Consider the following 24,786-nt stretch of genomic DNA (forward strand, 5'->3'; position numbering starts at 1 on the left):
GGGAGCTCCACTTTGCACTGTGGAGACCAGACTGCGAATGAAGTTCAAAAGGAAAGGGATATATGTATATATATGAATTTCCCAGGTGGCATTGGTGGTAAAGAACCTCCTGTCAATGCAGGAGACCTAAGAGACTCAGGTTCAATCCCTGGGTCAGGAAGATCCTCTGGAGGAAGTCATGGCAACTCACTCCAGTATTCTTGCCTTGAGAATCCTATGGACAGAGGAGTCTGGCAGGCTAGAGTCCATAGGGTCACAACTGAAGTGGCTTAGCACATATGTATATCTACACCTGCTTCACCTTGCTGTACAGCAGAAACTAACACAACATTGTAAAGAAACTATAGTCCAATAAAACTAATTTTAAAAACCCTTATAAACATTAATGATTCTCAGGTTAACAAAGAAATCAAAAGAACTCTAAGCTGTGTATGCCTAAATGACAAATTAAATATAAAAATGTGAAAATTATATCCAAATTCATAGCATAGTTATTAAGAAAATAGTAAGAATAAAAATAAATTTGAATGTAAAAAAAAACAATACGTGTGTGTGTCTGTGTGTATTGGGCATAGTTCTCTGAAAAACTTCTTAATCACATGTTTTTGTTTTAAATTAATTTATTTATTTTAATTGTAGGATAAGTACTTTACAATATTGTGATGGGTTTTGCCATACATTGACATGAATCAGCCACAGGTGCCCACATGTCCCCCCATCCTGAAACCCCTCCCACATCCCTCTCCTCCCCAGCCCTCTGGGTTGTTCCAGAGCAGCGGCTTTGAGTGCCCTGCTTCATGCATCGAACTTGCACTGTTCATCTGTTTTACATATGGTAAAATACATGTTTCAAGGCTATTTTCTCAAATCATCCCACCCTCACCTTCTGTGTCTAAAACTGTATCACTATGAGTTTGCTTTCATTATCTATTTTCTCTTTTGATCCCATTAGTTAATATGCCTGACTAATGGGATAAGTATAATTTTTTCTTGAATGTTGTGCATTAGGTTGAAAGTTTGTAGAGATGCTTATCATTGTTATTTTTCTCCAGAGAGGATTTATTTTAGCATTTGGCCATGTGTCCAAGGCTAGGATGCAGGGGGAAAGCAGCTGTTTTCTCTGAGGCTGGCAGGTGGTTGGGGGGAGGCATTAGGACAGCATTCAGCTTAGGAAGAGTACCTACCAAGGCAACAATGTATGGAGCATGTTCAGAGGAGCCAGAAACAAGGGACAGATGCCCACACAGGCCCCCAGAAAGCATGTGGTCCATGTCAGAGAGATATATGAGTCTGGAGCTCCCTGGATGGGTGGGAGACTTCTGTTACACCTGCTAAGGCAGCCTGGGAAAGAACCACACATGACCAGTGGTGATATTAGATTCTAATGAACAACCAGGTTAAGACCCAACCTAATATTCTAGTTATCTCCATTCTGGTGATTCTAAGGAGCCAGAAGCAACAGCTAACACATCTGTGGCACAGAGACACAGAATCTGTGAGGCAAAAGGTAGTGCCATTCCCAGGCCCCAGGCTGCAGGTTGTGGAATCTGGTTACCCCTGCACTGGAGTTGAAGGGTATGAGGGTATAATCAGGGAGAAGATCCAGGTGGCTCCAGTGGTAAAAAACCTGTCTGCCAATGCAGGAGACATAGGACACTCAGGTTCAATCCATGGGTCGGGAAGACCTCTGGAGAAGGACATGCCAACCAACTCCAGTATTCTTGCCTGGAAAATCCCATGGATAGAGGATCCCAGCAAGCTACAGTGCATAGGGTCTCAAGAGCCGGACATGACTGAATCTACTTAGCACACATGTGGAATGAAAGTTTTTATTTGGATTATGCAGGACTACTTAATACCTATAAAACAGACTATTTCATATTCCAAACCAGGTAAAAAGCAGATAAATTTGCCAGAGGTCTCATTTAGAGACTTGAAATGAGCACAAGCTATGTAGATCTGAAGACAAAAATGGGGAAGGTAAAGGTATTTCCCAACCAGCTGGAACTTCAGTATTTTGAAATGATAGCCAAGTCAAAGTTGCCCATGTTGTTCAATATATGAGATGAGTCAGTAAGCTTGGGAGTTGAAACGATATTGGCTGCATAAATAAGATTGGAAAATAATTGATACAGGATGAAAAATCTTCTCAGAACTAAAGTTTAAGTAGATTAAATATTTATTATCTCTCCTACATATTAAAAAATACACAACACTGTTCAGTTCAGTTCAGTTCAGTTGCTCAGTCGTGTCCAACTCTTTGCTACCCCATGGACTGCAGCACACCAGGCATCCCTGTCCATCACCAACTCCTGGAGTTTACCCAAACTCATGTCCATTGAGTCGGTGACGCCTTCTAACCATCTCATCTTCAGTCATCCCCTTCTCATCCCTCCTTCAATCTTTCCCAGCATCAGGGTCTTTCCAAATGAATCAGCTCTTTGCATCATTGGCCAAAGAATTGGAGTTTCATTGGTCCTTCCAATGAACTTTCAGAACTGATTTCCTTTAGGATGGACTGGTTGCATCTCCTTGCAGTTAAAGGGACCCTCAAAAGTCTTCTCCAACACCACAGTTCAAAAACATCAATTCTTTGCCACTCAGCTTTCTTTATAGTCCAACTCTCACATCCATACATGACTACTGGAAAAAACAGCCTTGACTAGATGGACCTTTGTTGGATAGTAATGTCTCTGCTTTTAAATATGCTGTCTAGGTTGGTCATAACTTTTCTTCCAAGGAGTAAGTGTCTTTTAATTTCATGGCTGCAGTCACCATCTGCAGTGATTTTGGAGTCCAAAAAAATAAAGTCTGACACTGTTTCCACTGTTTCTCCACCTGTTTGCCATGAAGTAATGGGACCAGATACCATAATCTTTGTTTTCTGAACGTTGAACTTTAAGCCAACTTTTTCACTCTCCTCTTTCGTCAAGAAGCTCTGCAGTTCTTCTTTTGCTTTCTGCCATAAGGGTGATGTAATCTGTATATCTGATTTATTGATATTTCTTCCAGCAATCTTGATTCCAGCTTGTGCTTCTTCTAGCCCAGAGTTTCACATGATGTACTCTGCATAGAAGTTAAGTAAGCAGGGTGACAATATACAGCCTTGATGTACTCCTTTTCCTCATTGGAACCAGTTTGTTGTTCCATGTCCAGTTCTAACTGTTGCTTCCTGACCTGCATACAGATTTCTCAAGAGGCAGGTCAGGTGGTCTGGTAATCCCATCTCTTTCAGAATTTTCCACAGTTTGTTGTGATCCACACAGTCAAAGGCTTTGGCATAGTCAATAAAGCAGAAATAGATGTTTTTCTGAAACTCTCTTGCTTTTTCAATGATCCAGCGGATGTCAGCAACTTGGTTCTGGTTCCTCTGCCTTTTCTAAAACCAGCTTGAATATCTGGAAGTTCACAGTTCATGTATTGCTGAAGCCTGGCTTGGAGAATTTTGAGCATTACTTTACTGGTGTGTGAAATGAGTGAAATTGTGTGGTAATTTGAGCATTCTTTGGCATTGCCTTTCTTTGGGATTGGAATGAAAATGGACATTTTCCAGTCCTGTGGCCACTGCTGAGTTTTCCAAATTTGCTAGCATATTGAGTGCAACACTTTCACAGCATCGTCTTTTAGGATTTGAAATAGCTCAACTGGAATCCATGACCTCCACTAGCTTTGTTCGTAGTGATGCTTCCTAAGGCCCACTTGACTTCACATTCCAGGATGTCTGGCTCTGGAGTGATCCATTTTGGTTATCTGGGTCATGAAGCTCTTTTTTGTACAGTTCTTCTGTGTATTCTTGCCACCTCTTCTTAATATCTTCTGTTTCTGTTAGCTCTGTACCACTTCTGTCCTTTACTGAACCCATCTTTGCATGTTCCGTTGGTATCTGTAATTTTCTTAAAGAGTTCTCCAGTCTTTCCCATTCTATTGTTTTCCTCTATTTCTTTGCACTGATCATTGAGGAAGGCTTTCTTATCTCTTCTTGCTATTCTCTGGCACTCTGCATTCAAATGGGTTTATCTTTCCTTTCCTCCTTTGCTTTTTGCTTCTCTTATTTTCACGGCTATTTGTAAGGCCTCCTCAGACAGCCGTTTTGCTTTTTTGCATTTCTTTTTCTTGGGGATGGTCTTGATTGCTGTCTCCTATACAGTCTTACAAACCTCCATCCATAGTTCAACAGGTACTCTATCACACCTAGTCCCTTAAATCTATTTCTCACTTCTACTGTATAATCATTAGGGATTTGATTTAGGTCATACCTGAATGGTCTAGTGGTTTTCCCTACTTTCTTCAATTTAAGTCTGAATTTGGCAATAAGGAGTTCATGATCTGAGCCACAGCCAGCTCCTGGTCTTTGTTTTTGTTGAATGTATAGAGCTTCTCCATCTTTGGCTGCAAAGAATATAATCAATCTGATGTCATTATTGACCGTCTGGTGATGTCCATGTGTAGAGTCTCCTCTTGTGTTGTTGGAAGAGGGTGTTTGCTATGACCAGTGCATTCTCCTGGCAGAACTCTATTAGCCTTTGCCCTGCTTCATTTTCTACTCCAAGGCCAATTACTCCAGGTTTTTCTGGACTTCCTACTTTTGCATTCCAGTTCCCTAAAATGATAAGGACATCTTTTCGGGGTGTTAATTCTAGAAGGTCTTGTAGGTCTTCATAGAACTGTTCAATTTCAGCTTCTTCAGTTACTGGTCAAGGCATAGACTTGGATTACCCAGTGCTTTTAACACTGCTCAAAAACTGTAAGAATAGCAAAATAGCATTAAAATTATAATTAAAATTATAATTACAAGAGAATCTTTCTTGTAATGCAAGGCAAAGCAAGGAAACAATTGTACGTTGAATGCTGAATTCTTCCAACCTTCAGAGGAATAGGAATTGTCAATGGCAACACTTTTGTAATAAAGACATAAACATCTCCTTTACACGGAGAGTCACAGAGTCAGAAACAACAAATTATGTGATAATATGACCTTAAAACACCTGTCTTGCTGCACATACAAGACAGAAATTCTTATTGTCTCTGTCAAATAGGAAGCATTGGAATTATTTTGCTTCTATATTAGGTAATAAAACTTTTTAAAGTTCAAATATTCAGTGAAACACCAAGTGATATAGAACTTTCATATTAAGTCAAGAATTTTAAATCATGCATTCATCTGTTTAACTGAATAATAATTCAAAGTGCCATCATTGTCATAACATTTTTTAATTTAATTTTTACATTTTATATTGTAGTATAGAGTTAGGAGGGCTTCCCCAGTGGCTCAGTGGTAAAGAATCCACCTACAATGCAGGAATCACAGATAACAGTTTGATCCCTGGGTTGGGAAGATCCCCTGAAGGAGGGCACGACAACCCACTCCAGTATTCTTGCCTGGAGAATCCCATAGACAGAAGAGCCTGGCAGGCTACAGTCCATAGGATTACAAAGAGTTGGACACAACTGGAGCAACTTAGCATAGCACTGGAATAGAGATAGAAATAGCAGAACACCTTACCTGTCTCTGGAGAAACCTGTATGCAGCTCAAGAAGCAACACTTAAAATGAGACATGGAGCAAAAGACTGGTTGAAAATCGGGAAAAGAGTACTTCAAAGCTATATATTGTCACCCTGCTTATTTAACTTATATGCAGAGTACATCATGCAAAATGTCAGACTGTATGAAGCACAAGCTGGAATCAAGATTGCTGTGAAAAATATCAATAACCTCAGATATGCAGATGACACCACCCTTATGGCAGAAAGAGGAGAGGAACTAAAGAGTCTCTTGATGAATGTGAAAGAGGAAAGTGAAAAAGCTAGGTTAGAACTCAACCTTTAAAAAACTAAGATCATGACTCCTGGTCCTATCACTTCATGGCAAATAGATGGGAAAACAATGGAAACAGTGACAGATTTTACTTTCTCAGGCTCCAAAATCACTGGAGATGATGACTGCAACCAAGAAATTAAAGGATGTCTGCTCCTTGGAAGAAAAGTTATGACAAACCTAAACAGCATATTAAAAAGCAAAGACATAACTTTGCTGAAAAAAAAGACTGTCTAGTCAAAGCTATGAAAGCTATGGTTTTTTCCAGTAGTCATGTACAGATGTGAGAGTTGGCCCATAAAGAAGACTAAACAATGAAGAATTGATGCCTTCAAACTGTGGTGCTGGAGAAGACTCTTGAGAGTCCATTGAACAGCAAGGAGATCAAACCAGCCAATTCTAAAGGAAACCAACCCTGAATATTCACTGCAAAGACTGATGCTAAAGCTGAAGCTCCAATATTTTGGCCACCTAATGCGATGAGCCAACTTATTGGAAAAGACCCTGATGCTGGGAAAGATTGAGAGAGGAGGAGAAAGAGGTGATGGAGGATGAGATAGTTGGATGGCATCATCGACTCAATGGACATGAGTTTGATCAAACTCGGGGAGATAGCAAAGGACAGGGAAGCCTGGCATGCTGCAGTTCATGGGGTCACAAAGAGTCGGATATGACTGACAGTCTGAACAACAACAACAAATAGTTGATCACAATGTTGTATTAATTTCAGACGTGCAACAAAGTGATTCAGTTACACATATACATATATCTATTCTTTTTCAGATTCTTTTCCCATATAGGTTTTTACATAATATTAATGAGTTCCCTGTGCTATACAGTAGATCCCTGCAGCACTACTGACAACAGCCAAGACATGGAAACAACCTAAATGTCCACTGACTGATGAATAGATTAAGGAGATGTGGTGTATATATATATATACATACATACACATACTCACACATATATACATTTGCACATATATACATAAACACTTACAAATGTTATACACACACACACACACACACACACACACACACACACACACACACACATATGGGGCTTTCCTCATAGCGTAGTTGGTAAAGAAACCACCTGCAATGCAGGAGAACCCAGTTTGATTTCTGGGTCGGGAAGATCCACTGGAGAAGGAATAAGCTACCCACTCCAGTATTCTTGGGCTTCCCTTGTGGCTCAGCTAGTAAAGAATCCACCTGCAATTGACCTGGGTTCAATCACTGGGTTGGGAAGATCCCCTAGAGAAGGGAAAGGCCTGTGCATAGTTTCATCTCAGTTCCTGACCACCAGTCCTCCGTGATCATGGTCAGGTTACTGCCTGAGATGTGTTTTGAATGTGCAGTCTAAGGATGGCAGTTGACTTTGAGAGGCTGGAAAAGCACCAATGAGACACTGAAAACCAATGAGATGGCTGCCAGCACCCTAAGAATGAAAAACTCAGGCTCCATCCCCATCAAGTAGTTGACTAAGAGGCCCAAAGTCACAGTTGAGAAAGTGAAGCTCTCAAGATGGGGGAGTAGAAGGATGTGGTGTGCTCATCTTCTCCTGTGAGAACTCCAAAATTAAAACCCATTGCTGAACAAGCATCAACAGGAGAATGTTGGATCCCACCAAAATAAGATACCCCACAACAGAGGGCAAAGGGAAGCCCCAGCAAGACGGTAGGAGGGGCAAGATAGCATTTAGAATCAAACCCCATACCCGCCAAAGATGCTCAGGAGGCTCAAACAAAACCTTCTGTGCCTCAGGACACAGAGATCCTACAGAGACTGAGCCAGACCTGTGTTTGAGTCTCCTGCAGAGGCATGTGGAGAAGGAAATGGCAACCCACTCCAGTACTCTTGCCTAGAGAATTCCGTGGACAGAGGAGCCTGGTGGGCTGCTGTCTATGGGGTCGCACAGAGTCAGATATGATTGAAGCGACTTAGTATGCATGCATGCATTGGAGAAGGAAATGGCAACCCACTCCCATATTCTTGCCTGCAGAATCCCAGGGACAGAGGGGCCTGGTAGGCTGCCATCTATGGAGTTGCACAGAGTCGGACATGACTGAAGCGACTTAGCAGCAGCAGCAGCAGAAGCATGGGTCAGCAGTGGCCTGCCACAGGGACAGGGCCTCTGGCTGCAGCAGACTTGTGTCACACAGCCTCTTGGAGGAGGTCACCATTAACCCCACCATAGAGCTGCCAAGCCGATGACCCACAAACTGCAGAACAATTATACCAAATAAATCTTCACACTGTTAAGAAAGTTCTAGGACCCACAACAAATTTCCCAACCTGGGGATCTGGCAAAATGCCTGAGAACCCCCAGAGAATTTTATTTTGGAGGTCATTGGGATTTGATTACTGAACTTCCACAGGACTGGGGAAAGACTTCTTTGCGGCACAAATAAAAGCCTGTGTGAACCAGGAGCTAGGAGAAAGCAGCAGTGACCCCAGAAGAGACTGATCAGACTTGCCTGTGAGTGTCCAGGAGTCTCCAGTGGAGGCATGTGTCAGCAGTGGCCTGCTGCAGGGTTGGGGGCACTGAGTGTGGAAGTGCATGCATGGGACCATTTGAAGGAAGTCACCATTATCTTCATTACCTCCACCATAGTTCTGTCTCGGGTCAAACAACAGGGAGGGAACATAGCCCCACCCATCAACAGAAAATTGGATTAAAGATTTACTGATCATGGACCAGCCCATCAGAACAAGACCCAGTTTCCCCAAAGTCAGTCTCTCCCATCAGGAAGCTTCCATAAGCCTCTTATCCTTCTCCATCAGAGGGCAGAGAGAATGAAAACCACAATCACAGAAAACTAATCAAACTTATCACAAGGGACACAGCCTTGTCTAACTCAATGAAACTAGGAGCCATGCCATGTAGGGCCACTCAAGACAAATGGGTAACGGTGGAGAGTTCTGACAAAACATGGTCCACTGAAGATGGAAATGGCAAACCACTTCAGTATTCTTGCCTTGAGAACCCCATGAATAATATGAAAATTTAAAAAGATATGACACTGAAAGATAAGCTCCCAAGGTCAATAGGTGCCCATTTGCTACTGGAGATCAGTGGGAAAATAACACCAGAAGGAATGAAGAGACGGAACCAAAGCAAAACAGTGCCCAATTATGGATGTGACTGGTGAACTGATGATGGAAGTAAAATCTGATGCTGTAAAGAGCAATACTGCATAGGAAACTGGAATGTTAGGTCCATGAATTAGAAGTGGTCAAACAGGAGATGGCAAGAGTGAACATCAATATTTTTGCAACCAGTGAATGAAAATGGACTGGAATGGGTGAATTTAATTCAGATGACCATTATATCTACTAGTGTCAGCAAGAATCCCTTAGAGGAAATGGAGTTTCCCTCATAGTGAACAAAAGAGTCTGAAATGCAGTACTTGGGTGCAACCTCAAAAATGACAGAATGATCTCTGTTTTCAACACAAAGCATTCAATATCACATTAATCGAAGTCTATGCCACAATCAGTAATGCTGAAGAGCTGAAGTTGAATGGTTCTATGAAGACCTACAAGACCTTCTAGCACTAACACCCCAAAAAGATGTCCTTTTCATCATATGGGAATGAATGCAAAAGTAGGAAGTCAAGAGATACCTGGAGTAACAGGCAAATTTGGCCTTGGAGTACAGAATGAAGCAGGGCAAAGGCTAACAGACTTTTGCCAAGAAAACAAACTGGTTATAGCAAACACCCTCTTCCAACAACACAAGAGAAGACTCTACATATGGACATCACCAGATGGTTAATACTAACATCAGATTGATTATATTCTTTGCAGCCAAAGATGGAGAAACTCTATACAGTCAGCAAACACACGACTGGGAGTTGACTGTTGCTCAGATCATGAACTCCTCATTGTCAAATTCAGACTTAAATTTAAGAAAGTAGGAAAAACCACTAGGCCATTCAGGTATGATCTTATGATTATTCAGTGGAAGTGACAAATAGATTACAGGGATTAGATCTGATAGACAGAGTGCTTGAAGAACTACGGACAGAGGTTCGTGACATTGTACAGGAGGCAGTGATCAAGACCATCCCCAAGAAAAACAAATGATAAAAGGCAAAATGGTTGCCTGAGGAGGCCTTACAAATAGCTGAGAAAAGAAAAGAAGCCAAAGGCAAAGGAGAAAAGGAAAGATATACCCATTTGAATGCAGAGTTCCAAAGAATAGCAAGGAGTTCCAAAGAATAGCAAGAAAGCCTTCCTCAGTGATCAATGCAAATAGAGGAAAACAGTAGAATGGGAAAGACTAGAGATCTCTTCAAGAAAATTAGAGATACCAAGGGAATATTTCATGAAAAGATGGGCTCCATAAAGGAAAGAAATGGTAGGGACCTAACAGAAGCAGAAGATATTAAGAGGTGGCAAGAATACACAGAAGAACTATACAAAAAAGTTCTTCATGATCCAGATAACCAACATGGTGTGATCACTCACCTAGAGCCAGACATCATAGAAGGTGAAGTTAAGTGATGCTTAGGAAGCATCACTACAAACAAAGCTAGTGTAGGGGATAGAATTCCAGTTGAGCTATTTCAAATCCTACGAGATGATACGTAAAGTGGTGCATTCAATAAGCTAGCAAATTTGGAAAATTCAGCTGTAGCCACAGTACTGCAAAGGTCAGTTTTCATTCCAATCCCAAAGAAGGGCAATGCCAAAGAATGTTCAAACTACCACACAATCACATTCATCTCACATGCTAGCAAAGTAATGATCAACATTCTCCAAGCCAGGCTTCAACAGTACGTGAACCGTGAATTTCCAGATGTTCAAGTTGGATTTAGAAAAGGCAGAGGAGCAGAGATCAAATTGTCAACATCCATTAGATGTTGAAAAAGCAAGAGAATTCCATAATAACATCTGCTGCTGCTGCTAAGTTGCTTCAGTCGTGTCCGACTCTGTGCGACCCCATAGACGGCAGCCCACTTTATTGATTACGCCAAAGACTTTGATTGTGTAAATCACAACAAACTGTTCAAAACGCTTAAAGAGATGGAAGTACCAGACCACCTTACCTGCCCCCTGAGAAATCTGTATGCAGACCAAGAAGCAACGGTTAGAACCGGACATGGAACAACAGATTGGTTCCCAGTTGGGAAATGAGTACGTCAAGGCTGTATATTGTCACCCTGCTTATTTAACTTACATGGAGAGTATATCTTGTGAAATGCTAGGCTGGATGAAACAAAAGCTGGAATCAAGATTGCTGGGAGAAATATCAATAACCTCGGATACACAAATGACACCATCCTCACGGCAGAAAGTGAAGAGGAACAAAAGAGCTTCTTGATGAATGTGAAAGAGTGGAGTGAAAAAGTTGGCTTAAATCTCAACATTCAAAAAACTAAGATCATGGCATCTGGTCCCATCAATTCCTGGCAAATAGAGGGAGAAACTATGGAAACAGTGGCAGACTTTATTTTCTTGGGCTCCAAAATCACTGCAGATGGTGACTGCAGCCATGAAATTAAAAGATGCTTGCTCCTTGGAAGAAAAGCTATGACCAACCTAGACAGCATACTAAAAAGCAGAGACATTACTTTGCTGACAAAGGTCTATCTAGTCAAAGCTATGGTTTTTCCAGTAGTCATGTATGTATGTGAAAGTGTACTATAAGAAAGCTGAGCAATGAAGAATTGATTATTTTGAACTGTGGTGTTGGAAAAGACTCTTGAAAGTCCCTTGAACTGCAAGAGTATCAAACCAGTCCATGCTAAAGGAAATCAGTCCCCAATATCATTGGAAAGACTGATGCTGAAGCTGATGCTATAATACCTTGGCCAACTAATGCAAAGTATTGACACATTGGAAAACACCTTGATGCTTGGAAAGATTGAAGGGAGTAGGAGAAATGGATGACAGAGGATGAGATGGTTGGATGGCATCACCAACCCAATGGACATGAGCAAGCTATGGGAGTTGGTGATGGACAAGAAGGCCTTACGTGCTCTAGTCCATGGAGTTGCAAAGAGTCAGACATGACTGATAGACTGAACTGATCCACTATATTACATATTTATACCTATATATATATACATATATATATATACATATATATATATATACATATATACATATGTGTGCCTGAGTCCTAAGTTACTTCAGTAGCATCCCACTCTGAAACCCCATGGACTGTAACCCACCAGGCTACTGTACAGAAGAAATCAACACAATATTGTAAATCATATGCTAAGTCACTTTTGTTGTGTCCAACTCTGTGCGACCCCATAGACGGCAGCCCACCAGGTTCCCCCGTCCCTGGGATTCTCCAGGCCAGAACACTGCAGTGGGTTGCCATTTCCTTCTCCAATGCATGAAAGTGAAAAGTGAAAATGAAGTCGCTCAGTCGTGTCCAACTCCTAGCATATGCTCTAGTAAAAATTAATTTTAAAATTCTATACTTCTCCTGTTTTATTACTGGTTCCATCTAGCTCTTACAAAGACATACTAGTTCACCATAGGTGCTGTAGTCCAGGGCTAATGACCATAAAGTCAAAGATTTCCAAGTGTCTGATGAGGTTGATGCACTCTGTACCCTTGAGTACACAGGGGTGTGATGAAATGTGGAGAAGGAATCTGTGGAAGAGCAGGACACTTCCTAATGGCATTTTATTGTATTTTAAAAGAATGTTACTTAGTATGATAATCTCTAAGGCTATCCATGTTGCTGCAAAAGGCATTTCATTCTTTTTTTATGAAGTACTATTCTATTTAACATAATGAACATTAGTTCATTTTCTACATCTGTAACTCAAATGTCAAGATATTAAAGAGGAGGGAAATGACTAACAATAATCAACGAATTAAAATAAAAACAAATATATAAGGTCCTTGCTTCTTAACCACAGTGCAAAGCTTTGGGAAAATGTATTAGAGCATGAAAACCTTGATATAAACAGATTCTCTGAGCAACTTAAAACCCCATGACTCATTTCTCTATTTGAAAAAAAGTTTTTTATTATTAACTACTTTTTAAACAATAATGGGATTTGTGCTTAATATGCTAACATTAGCAAGAAATTACAAATAATTAAAGCTGAGGAAACCAAAAGGGTGATTGTATTCAAAGAGGTTTTGTTTTCATTTCAAATATACTGCATACTCTTTATTTGATGCCATGGAATATTTAGAATCATCAATTTTATAAGCTGGAAAGAAACATGAAAATAAGCTGGAGATTCTCCTTCAATCTTATTATTTGATAAATAGTAAAATTCAAGCCAAAGGTAAGATCTACTGGATCACACATTTAATGGCACTTATTCATTCATTTAGTTGACTTATTCGTCATATATTTGAGTGCCTATACAAGAAGATCGAGGAGCAGCGAAGCCTTATGGGACACAGGTACAAGAAGCCCATATAACCATAATAACAACTGTTATAATATAAGGTCAGCTAGGATGTATACAACATCTTAAGTAGATCATAAAGCAAAGATGGGGAAAAAATTTCAGGAAAGACATTTGTAATGGATGGTGCAGGTTGAGAAGACTGGGAGGGAGCCTGAGCAGTGGGTGGAGCAGGAGATTAATTTGGCTCAGTTTGGTTGCATCACAAAGCTTCAACATGAAGCCAGGGAGCCAACTCTCCCTTCATGTTGGAGCTTTTCGATGTCTAGAGCACTGGAAAATAAAACATTGACTTGACTTTGTTTAAAAAAAAAAAAAAAAAATGAAGACCAGTGGAAGTTTGCGAAGCAAAGGAGAAATAGAAACACAACGAATGGTGCTTTACAAAAATTAGTCCAGCAGCAGAATAAGGGATAGTTTGGAGAGTCAAGTGGAATAATAGTGCAAGATAAGGTCCTTGGTTGGCACCTTAGCACCCCTGGCAAGTATCGTTCTCAGTGGCAAAGGGGAAGCCAGGGTCAATGCTCTAACTGAAGGAGAGTCCAAAGGAGAAAGAGGGTCTGCGGGAGCAGTGAAGGCACAGATGGCCGAGCCCCTACATGAGCTCAGGTGTTCAGTCTCCAAAGCCCAGTTTCCTTTCCCCTAAATGACACTGCCTTTTCTGTGGTTAATTAAGAAATAATTAATTGCCTAATAGTAATCACAATTAATTTGTTCTTAGCTACAGATTAGAAGCTAGATCTTGTATATATTTAATGGTGTTTCATAATAGTAATTCTTGTATTTTTATTTAACAACAGTGATTTCATTTTATTAACACCAGTAATTTTAATATCATTTTCTATAAGAACAAGCATTTATATAGTGCTGATAATATCCTGAAAACTCTAATTATTCAAGATACTTTAATGTTCAATGCAATCTAATATTATCCCCACTTTAGAGACCAATAAGCTGAGGCCCAGGGAGATTAAGCAACCTTCCTAAGGACACACAGCCCATACCCGGGAGAGTTGGGCCCACAGCTTGGGGAAGTCTGGATTTAGACTCTGTGCTGCCAACATTGTAGACACAACTTCCCAACTCAAATCCTGCCCTTCCACTGGCTTTACAGCCTCAAGAAGTTGTGATGTTGCTCCCTTTACTCTAGCTAAGATGCAGAAAGTTCACTGGGCTTTTATTTCCCCATCCTCTTTCTCTACAGGAAGTCTCCAGAGAGGCCCTCTCTTCAGATGCTGGGGTCTCCTCAGACTCAGGCCAGCACAGATGGACCAAGTCACTTCCCGCTGGCTGACCCATCACCGGTTTATCCATCTGTTTTTTTTTTTTTTTCCCTTCCAAGTCAGACATGCCAAAGTAGTAGAACAGTGATGGGCTAAGGGAATACAACTGGAGGTTGTTTCCAGAAATCCTCTTCCCTTCAAGTGATTAGTTATGCACCTTAAAAAAATATTTTTAAATACTTCATTCTCCTTTATCTCAACATAGTTGACTTCTAATGATTCACTCTGTTCTACTCTCGTATGTGCTCTACATCACAGTCACTTTTAATTTTATTCTCCTCTCTCCTACCAACATTCAAAGATCTTTACTTAAAAGCAATGGAGTCAAATGCATTAATATCCTACCAATTTTGGAGTGAGTGCTACATGTTTAAAGTTTATTATATCCACTTGTGGTTTGCATAGGAAAGGTGGGGCTACCAAGCTTAGAAAGCTCATTAACAAAGATATATTATCTAAAATCTACTGAAAACCACACTGACATGATTGACTATGGATTATTCAATTTTACATATGGTATTTGTCAGGCAGCTTCTTAAATCATCTTGAAAGCTGGCCATAATTCCTTAATGGGGAAACACCTGGCCTTCCAGGGACAGGAGTAATTGCTTCTCTATCTTTCAAACCTCTGCACTACAACAGATTAAATTGAACTTTCAGAACAAGTTGCTCATAAGAAACTTATCAATAGTTGAGCTCTATTTGTATTTTTTTCCTGCAGTGCACAACAAGCTCAGAGTACTCACATCGGTGTGGTGATATGTGATTAATAGTGTGAGCAGTTTGCTAATCTCCTGTCCCTAATCTTCCTTTTCTTCAGAAAAGTTTTCCATTTAGCTATCTCACCCTGTTATCCTATAAACCAAAGTTTGAGGAGTCATGATGGTAGATTACATTTGTAAATGCTGTAAATACCAAAATCCATCCACGATACAACTATCAGCACTCATGGGGAGTGGAGACAAGTGACTAGAGCACCACCCCAGGTTCCATGCCTCCTGATAAGTCCCCTGACAGCTGGTCAACTGCAAAACAGACCCACAAAGTGTAATGATGAGCAGTTTATAGAAATTTACCTTCAACAATTATTTAATCCAATCACCTCCCAATGGAGAATATTTAATCACACTTGCTAACCTTCACATAAGAAGACTGCCCTGCAGCCCTGCCCACCTCTCCCAATGCACACCCTTGACGTCTTGTTTAGCTGGCAGCAGAGGGGAAGCTGGCACTCTATTTCTTACTCCAGTCCCCTGAGACCAACAATAGCATCAGTGTTGGCTGGTGAGAAGGACCGCAGATGCAGGCCTGGCTATAGATAAGGCCATGGGAGTGGGCATCCCTGGGAAGAGATGCAATGCTGTCAGCTTTGCTCCTTGGACTAATCAGCTTGGCTCTCATCTCAGGAGACAATTGTAGATGCATAAAATTAGCATCATACATTGTCAATTCTGGTTAAGCATCATGTGCCTGTTAATCTTACCTCCTCAAACTTTTCTAGCATTGACTGAGTATGGAAAATTGTAAATGTCATTAATAGACATGGAGAGAACTAATCTTTTGGCAGATGTTGGTTCATGACATCAGGAGTTCTCAGACTGACATTAGAAACTAATCCCTGTATGCAGAGGGCCAAGTGAGGCAGCTACACTAGACTGATAGGTGACAAATTTAATAAGCAGGGAACTCACATACCAGGCTTGTCTTGGATGGTGGCAAGATGCGGTCTCAGCACACACCCTCCAGAATCATAAGAGTGTATACAGAGGCTTTAACTGGGTTCAGTTGCATACATGGTCCTGATGGTATCAGCAACACAGAGCTCTCGAAGTTTGCATTATTGGGCAGCTCCTTGTGTGAGGACAGTGGGCTGAGCCTATGCTGTAAGGACAGGGAAGGGGGCATGACTTGATTGCCTGGGTTTAGCCCAAGGGTCCACCTGCAGCCATATCCTCTGAATGATAGATGTCAGTTAAATGGATACCTGAAGAATTAGAAAAGAAAAGGAAACAAAGTCCATGATCACAGAGACTGGGGCAATAAACTCAAAGAACAGTGAAAAGAAAACTGGAAGTGTGACAAGCGCTGTTTTGTAGACTCACTGAGAGAAGAAGTTGAAAAAACTATTTTAAGCTGTGTATCTGTAAAACGTTTAAACCTGGGAAACTCCTGTATAGGTAGGATGTGCATATCATTGACTTTGAAGGAAAAATGAGACACTATTAATAATTAGGAAACAAGCATTACTGAGCTATGACCCTGGACCACCAAGATGAGTACTTATCTGACACGTCAGTTCAGTTCAGTTCAGTCGCTCAGTCGTGCCTGACTCTTTGTGAATCGCAGCACACCAGGCCTCCCTGTCCATCACCAACTCCTGGAGTTCACCCAGACTCATGTCCATCAAGTCAGTGATGCCATCCAGCCATCTCATCCTCTGTCGTCCCCTTCTCCTCCTGACCCCAATCCCTCCCAGCATCAGAGTCATTTCCAATGAGTCAACTCTTCACATGAGGTGGCCAAAGTACTGGAGTTTCAGCTTTAGCATCATTCCTTCCAAAGAAATCCCAGGGCTGATCTCCTTCAGAATGGACTGGTTGGATCTCCTTGCAGTCCAAGGGACTCTCAAGAGTCTTCTCCAACACTACAGTTCAAACGCATCAATTCTTCAGTGCTCAGCTTTCTTCACAGTCCAACTCTCACATCCATACATGACCACAGGAAAAACCATAGCCTTGACTAGACGAGCCTTTGTTGGCAAAGTAATGTCTGCTTTTCAATATGCTATCTAGGTTGGTCATAACTTTTCTTCCAAGGAGTAAGTGTCTTTTAATTTCATGGCTGCAATCACCATGTGCAGTGATTTTGGAGCCCCAGAAAATAAAGTCTGACACTGTTTCCACTGTTTCCCCATCTATTTCCCATGAAGTGATGGGACCACATGTCATGATCTTCGTTTTCTGAATGTTGAGCTTTAAGCCAACTTTTTCACTCTCCTCTTTCACTTTCATCAAGAGGCTTTTTAGTTCCTCTTCACTTTCTGCCATAAGAGTGGTGTCATCTGCATATCTGAGCTTATTGATATTTCTCCTGGCAATCTTGATTTCAGCTTGTGCTTCTTCCAGCCCAGCATTTCTCATGATGTACTCTGCATAGAAGTTAAATAAGCAGGGTGACAATATACAGCCTAGATGTACTCCTTTTCCTATTTGGAACCAGTCTGCTGTTCCATGTCCAGTTCTAACTGTTGCTTCCTGACCTGCATACACATTTCTCAACAGGCAGGTCAGGTGGTCTGGTATTCCCATCTCTTTCAGAATTTTCCACAGTTTATTGTGATCCACACAGTCAAAGGCTTTGGCATAGTGAATAAAGCAGAAATAGATGTTTTTCTGGAACTCTCTTGCTTTTTCGATGATCCAGCAGATGTTGGCAATTTGGTCTCTGGTTCCTCTGCCTTTTCTAAAACCAAAGCTAGTGGAGGTGATGGAATTCCAGTTGAGCTGTTTCAAATCCTGAAAGATGATGCTGTGAAAGTGCTGCACTCAATATGCCAGAAAATTTGGAAAACTCAGCAGTGTCCACAGGACTGGAAAAGGTCAGTTTTCATCCCAATCCCAAAGAAAGGCAATGCCAAAGAATGCTCAAACTACCGCACAATTGCACTCATCTCACTCTCTAGTAAATTATATGACATGTAGCCACAGGGAATAGCTGAACACAGAAGTGAAGAAATATTACTCATATTTAGAAACACGACTTGTGTTGGAGTTGATTTAATCATTTTACACACACACACAAACACACACACACACACACACACACACACACACACATATAGGCTTTCCAGGTGGCAAGGACATGACAACCAGTATTCTTACCTAGAGAATCCCATGAACAGAAGAGCCAGGCAGGCTACAGTCCATTAGGTCGCAAAGAACTGGACATGACATCCTATTGCTTCTGTTTCTCTGGAGAATCTGACTGACACATGACTTGGTTGTCGTTCAGTTGCTAAGCTGTGTCTGACTCTTTGTGACCCCCCAGACTGTAGTATACCAGGCTCCTCTGTCCTCCCTAATATCTCTCAGTTTGCTCAAATTCATGTCCACTGAGAAGGGAATGGTACCCACCCCAGTATTCTCGCCTGGAGAAGTCCATGGACAAGAGGAGCCTGGTAAGTCACAGTCCACAGGGCTGCAAAGGACTGGACATGATTCAGAAACTAAGCACTTACACACTTACTCATTTTGTTTAAGTCAGTGATGCTATCTAACCTTGTCATCCTCCTCTGCCATATTTTGCCTTCACTCTTTCCCAACATCAGGATCTTTCCCAATGAGTCAGATCTTATAATTACTCCTAAAGGAATAAATATAAGAGAAGCAAATAATATCTTGTCATTTCTACAGTCTATTCCTTTTATAAGGGACTTTCTCTTTCCTTCTGAAGTGGAAGAAACCTTCACTAAAGGTTACCATGACTTATCCACAAAACTAAAGCCTTAGACTTAGCTGAACATGGGAATGAGAAAAACAGATCAAGACAAATTCCCAAATAATTAAATTCTTATGTACCATACTTTCTACATAGCCATTGGAGCATATGATTTCATCACTAAGTATGAACCACTTGAAAGCACCTCCCAGGTCCTTGGTTTCTGCCCCTGCTGCCCTCTCGGAACCTACACATCTCATGAGGCCAGAGGCAGGGCCTGAACCACTGGGGCACATTGGAGCCCTGGTCACCTCAGGAGAGTGGAAACCTGAAGAAATGAGAAGAAATGCGGATATACAGGCATCAAAATCATAGCAGCCAAATCTTGCTGTGAATTTAAAGGAAGGTCCAGGCTGAGGTAAAATCAGCATAAATAGCCTGAGTCAGCACCAAGGCAGCTCCTTTAGGAGGCCTGGCCAAATGAATAGAGGTGCAGAGCATGGGCTTTGGGACACTAGGAGCTCCACCTCTTCTTCACACACAAGGATATCCTTGCAATCATCTGGCAGGGATGAGGAATCTGAGGAGCGCAAGGGCCCGGAATCAGCCTGATCTAGGAGCAAATCCTGGTCAATTCCTTAAAATATAAAGTTTGTGTAAGACTATAGTTATTGTTTGCTCTTTTATCAAAGGCCATGGGTTAGCAGACATGGATGCTACTGAGTCCCTAACTCCTTAGGTTTGTTTTGGTTTCTATCTGCCCCATTACAGGAGAGAATGAAAGAACAAGGGACATGAGAGCACTGGGGTGTGGGTAAGCAGGAAGAAGGCGCATTAAAGGGAAAGACATGCAGAAAGCTAGTGAGAGAGGAAGATTAATTTCATTTGTTAGGAGCTGAAGCTATTTTCCTTGAGTCCAGCCCTATTTGCCAGAACACCCCATGGGAAACAAACTTGACTGACTGACCTGGGTACAAACTTTCCATGAACAAGGAGTCCTTGATGGAGATGAGTAAAGACAGTGTTTCTGGTCTAGGAACAAATACAGCTGACAGTGAACTGCTGACCCTTGACCTTCATGCCTGGGTCTCTCTCACAAAGTCCTAAAATAGAGACTTGTGTATCAGGCTATCCTTATGAGAGGCTGGACCCTGCTTCTTTCTCTGCAGGATGAATACTCTGTCTGGCTTCAGGACATCCTCCATCCTAGGGTGCATTTTAATATTGATTATCATTATTGTAGGGCTTCCCTGGTGGCTCAGATGGTAAAGCGTCTGTCCGCAATGCGGGAGACCTGGGTTCAGTCCCTGGGTTGGGAAGGTCCTATGGAGAAGGAAATGGCAACGCACTCCAGTATTCTTCCCTGGAAAATCCCATGGATGGAGCCTGGTAGGCTACAGTCCATGGGGTCGCAAAGAGTTGGACACGACTGAGTGACTTGACTTGACTTCACTTCACTTCATCATTATTGTATTTTATCATGTGCCAGCAAGGATGACAACTTTTGAAATTAATTTTTCCTCTTTAACTCTTAATGAAGATTTTTATTTACAGTAATACCCTCTGATTTTTGGCACACTCACTTCTTTAAATTGAAAAGTCAATCTGAATCTATCATTTTATGACCATAAGTGGTTTAATTTCCCTGAAGTGGAACACCACTTGCCTTAAATGTAAGGTTGAACATGCAAAGAGCTTAGAAAATTTAATTTAAAAGCTTTAGGTAAATGGTCTCTTCAATGAGCTATTTATATCCTGAACTGTCACTAAAGATAATCTGTCATACATTCACCCAATGTTTCATTTTATATCATGTTACATTAAATTTTCGTGTGAAAATGATAAGCACTGCTACTGTCACTTCCCTTTCAAAAGTGTACCTAAGCCAAAAACAAAGTTTTCTTCTTGAGAAATCCTACTCAAAAGTAGACTTTCCTGTCAATATACCTCGTGGAAGCCAAGCCTGTTGATGAACCTAATAAGAGGGTAACAGGCAGGAAGGCCAGGGTCTCCAAATGGAGGAAATAGCCTGCAAGTGTCAGACATTTTTATCTCTCTTAAGCGGCAGAGGAAACAAACTAGCAATATTTTTTCCTTCTCTATACAAATTTAAAGGGAGGTTTCTCTTAAAATACTGTGTTGCCATAATGACACCTGGTTTCGCCTGAAGTTAGCTATTCTTGAGCCTAGAGATAACCAATGCCTTTTTCTTATGGAAATGTTTGTCTTAAGCTATGCTAATGTACTATGCCTTTACCCCAAACTCTGTCTCCAAGTCGTTCCGCCTCTTGGCCCAGAACCTACTTGACAAACCAGTATGGATATTGTTCTCCTAATCTATGTAAATGAAACTATTTGTATGGTGGTCTGCCCTTCTTCAAGATTCAAGTTAATCATTTTATGGCCCAGGATAAACCATTTGGTGCCAAGATTATCCCAAAATGCATCTTATGGGTGAGGGGCCTGGTGCCATTCTGAATTTTAAGACATTCCTTTCTTTCATTAACAGACTGCTAGTGACTATATAACATCCAGCTAAATACTAGCAGGGGGGTACTCTTTTTGTCCCCTTCTGATGCCTATGTCAGAAGCTTTCTCTATCTCCTTTATACTTTAATAAAACTTTATTACACAAAAGCTCTGAGCAATCAAGCCTCGTCTCTGGCCCTGGATTGAATTCTTCTCCTCCGGGGGCCAAGAATCCCGGTGTATTCACGTGATTCAACAACAACCTTTCACTAAGTGCACATCTATCAGAATTATTCTTTCAGGTAAGGACCTCAGTCTATCTTATTTAATATTTAGTCACTGATAATGGAGCCTCATAGTGTGTTATTCAGGAATCCATGGACTAGCTTCCCTAAAAATGCTCACCAGATGTATAAGCTTAATAAATTACTCACTGGGTTAACTTTTTCTTTTTACTGATCCCGTACTCTCCTTATCAGAGTTTCAAGAATTGCCTGTAACACTAACAAGTAATTTGGTAAATGAGTCTATATTCACCCATCCAATTCTTTAATCATACCCTTTCTTTCATGATTACATTTAAAAGTGAAATTATTTAAAATAAACTATGAATTAAAATTGACTATTGCTTCCACAGACTTCCCCAGTGGCTCAGTGGTAGAGAATCAGACTGCAATGCAGGAGCCACAGGATACGTGGGTTCAATCCCTGGATGGGGAAGATCCCCTGGAGGAGGGCATGGCAACCCATGCCAGTATTCTTGTTTGGATAAATCCATGAACAGAAGATCTTGGCAGATTGCAGTTCATGGGGTTGCAAAGAGTTGGACACGACTAAAGCGACTTAGCACACACATTGCTTCTATAATAAGCCACGATGCCAATTATTTTTCCAAGATGAAAGGGAAATAATCCCCAAAATGTGTAGTCTCTGTCCTCATATAACTGGTACACGAACTTCCTCTAAAATTTAAGAAAAATATATAGTGTATTTATTACATCTATGAGTGACCTAGATGTTAGAGGATATGAAATCTGCTCACCCAAGTGGTTTCAAAGAAAGTGAGAGTGATGTGGGTTCAACAGAGGAGGAAGATCATGGCCATGGTTGGGTGTATGGAGCTCAAAGGGGCTCAAGGTTCATGGTCATAGGCAAAGCAGATGGGCTTTGTGAGGACCATGGTTCCATGGGAAATCCGTGTCCTTGAGAAGCTCACCTCCTTGGGCGCTGGCATGTGGAGTCCATGCCCATGTGTTTATCCACATGCTGCATAAACTTTTTAATAAGATCTGCATTCATGTGCACTCAGGCAGAAAAGTATTGCATGGCCCAGAATTACATAAGAAGCTTAATCTGAGCTCCTCACAGGTGCTACATATTTAAGTGAATACAGCAAAATTTAAAGTATCTTTTTGCTCAAAATATAAATGGGATGGGAATTATTTCATTTTATTTGACCAATTTGGATTATAATTTAATAATTTCTGACCTGAAAGTGATGAGATATGGTAGAGGGGAAATTTGAAAATGAAAAAAAAAAAAAAAAAGAAGAAGGAATGACTTAAACGGAAAGATATGAAAAGCAAAGATAAGATCAAATAAGGAAAATTGGTGTGTAGGAACGCCTATCTCAGGAGATTTGGTTCTGCTCCTAACTTGGGAATAATCGTTAAAAGACAAAGAGCTGTATGATTGTCAGTCACTAACATGGGGCTTGAATGAAATCAGCTTCCAAAAATCTTCCAATTCTAATAATCATATGACTCTAAAGGTGAAAAATATATCTATGAATGTGTGTGTACATGTAATATAATGCTCATTATATATATTATGTGAAATATCTTAAAATATTATTATGGTTGTCTTTCTCTTTTGAAGCCTCAGAAAATTTAATAGAAAATCATAAAGGAAGGAAACATCAAGGAGATATCATAAAGCCTCCCATTCGAAAGAACTGTTATGACTTCAATAACCCCCGAATTTTCTCAACATGAACACCCACTGAACACAAGAGTCACCTTTAAAATCACCTATATATGACATATTACTCAATATTTCAGAGTTCTATTTATAGCAATGCCACAAGCTGAATTTATAGTGTGACTTTTCAAAGTACTTTCATTTATTTTCTCATTTTCTTTCCCATGATAATTTGAGCTGGAAGCTGACTCATGGCTCCCATGATAATTCCTATGATAATTTCAGAAGATAAGATTAATAATTATTCTTATTTTATAAATGGGAAAATAATACAGAATTTTAAGTGATTTTTCCATTCTAACCTTTATGGCAGAAAGCAAAGAGGAACTAAAGAGCCTCTTGATAAAGGTGAGAGAGGAGAGTGAAAAACTTCTTTAATATTAAACATTCAAGAAACAAAGACCATGTTATCCGGTCCCATCACTTCATAGCAAATAGATAGTAGGCAATGGAAACAGTGACAGACCTTATTTTCTTGGGCTCCAAAATCACTGCAGATGGTGACTGCAGCCATGAAATTAAAAGACACTTGCTCCTTGGAAGAAAAGTTATGACCAACCTAGACAGCATGCTAAAAAGCAGAGACATTACTTTGCCAACAAAGTCTGTCTAGTCAAAGCTATGGTTTTTCCAGTAGTCATGTATGTATGTGAGAGTTGTACTATAAGAAAGCTGAGCAATGAAAAAATGATGCTTTTGAAATATGGTGTTGGAGAAAACTTTTGAGAGTCACTTGGACTACACGGAGATCAAACCAGTCAATGCTAAAGGAAGTCAGCCCTGAACATTCATTGGAAAGACTAATGCTGAAGCTGAAACTCCAATATTTTGGCCACCTGATGTGAAGAGCTGACTCATTAGAAAAGATTCTGATGCTGGGAAAGATTGAAGGTGGAGGAGAAAGGGATGACAGAGGACAAGATGGTTGGATGACATCACTGATTCAATGGACATGTATTTGAGCAAACACCAGGAGCTGGTGAAGGACAGGGAACCCTGGTGTGCTGCAGCCTATCTGGTTGCAGAGTCGGACACAACTGAGAGACTGAATAACAACAACCAACTAGTGCAAGATAAGAGTTAAACTTGGCTTCCAATTTATGGTGCAGTGCTCTGTTTTACAAATGGTAATAAAATCTTAATATTTCTCTGTGGATTGTCATGCAATTAACTACATACAATTCTCACAGTATTAGTTGAAATGTTTATTTGATGTGTCTTAAGTTCACACAACAATCATGTATGAGATACGATCTAAGCTTAATTATCTTATCATTTTAAAAATAATGTTCAATTATTCCAGGAAGTATTTTATTTCCATGGTTGAATTAGGTTCAATCTATTGATGTTTCCGTTTTGTGTTTACTAAAACTCTCTCTCCCAAATGAGTCAAACTGCCCTGCATGTA

This window comes from Bos taurus, chromosome 23 (assembly GCF_002263795.3).
Source record: "Bos taurus isolate L1 Dominette 01449 registration number 42190680 breed Hereford chromosome 23, ARS-UCD2.0, whole genome shotgun sequence".
Taxonomy (NCBI): Eukaryota; Metazoa; Chordata; class Mammalia; order Artiodactyla; family Bovidae; genus Bos; species Bos taurus.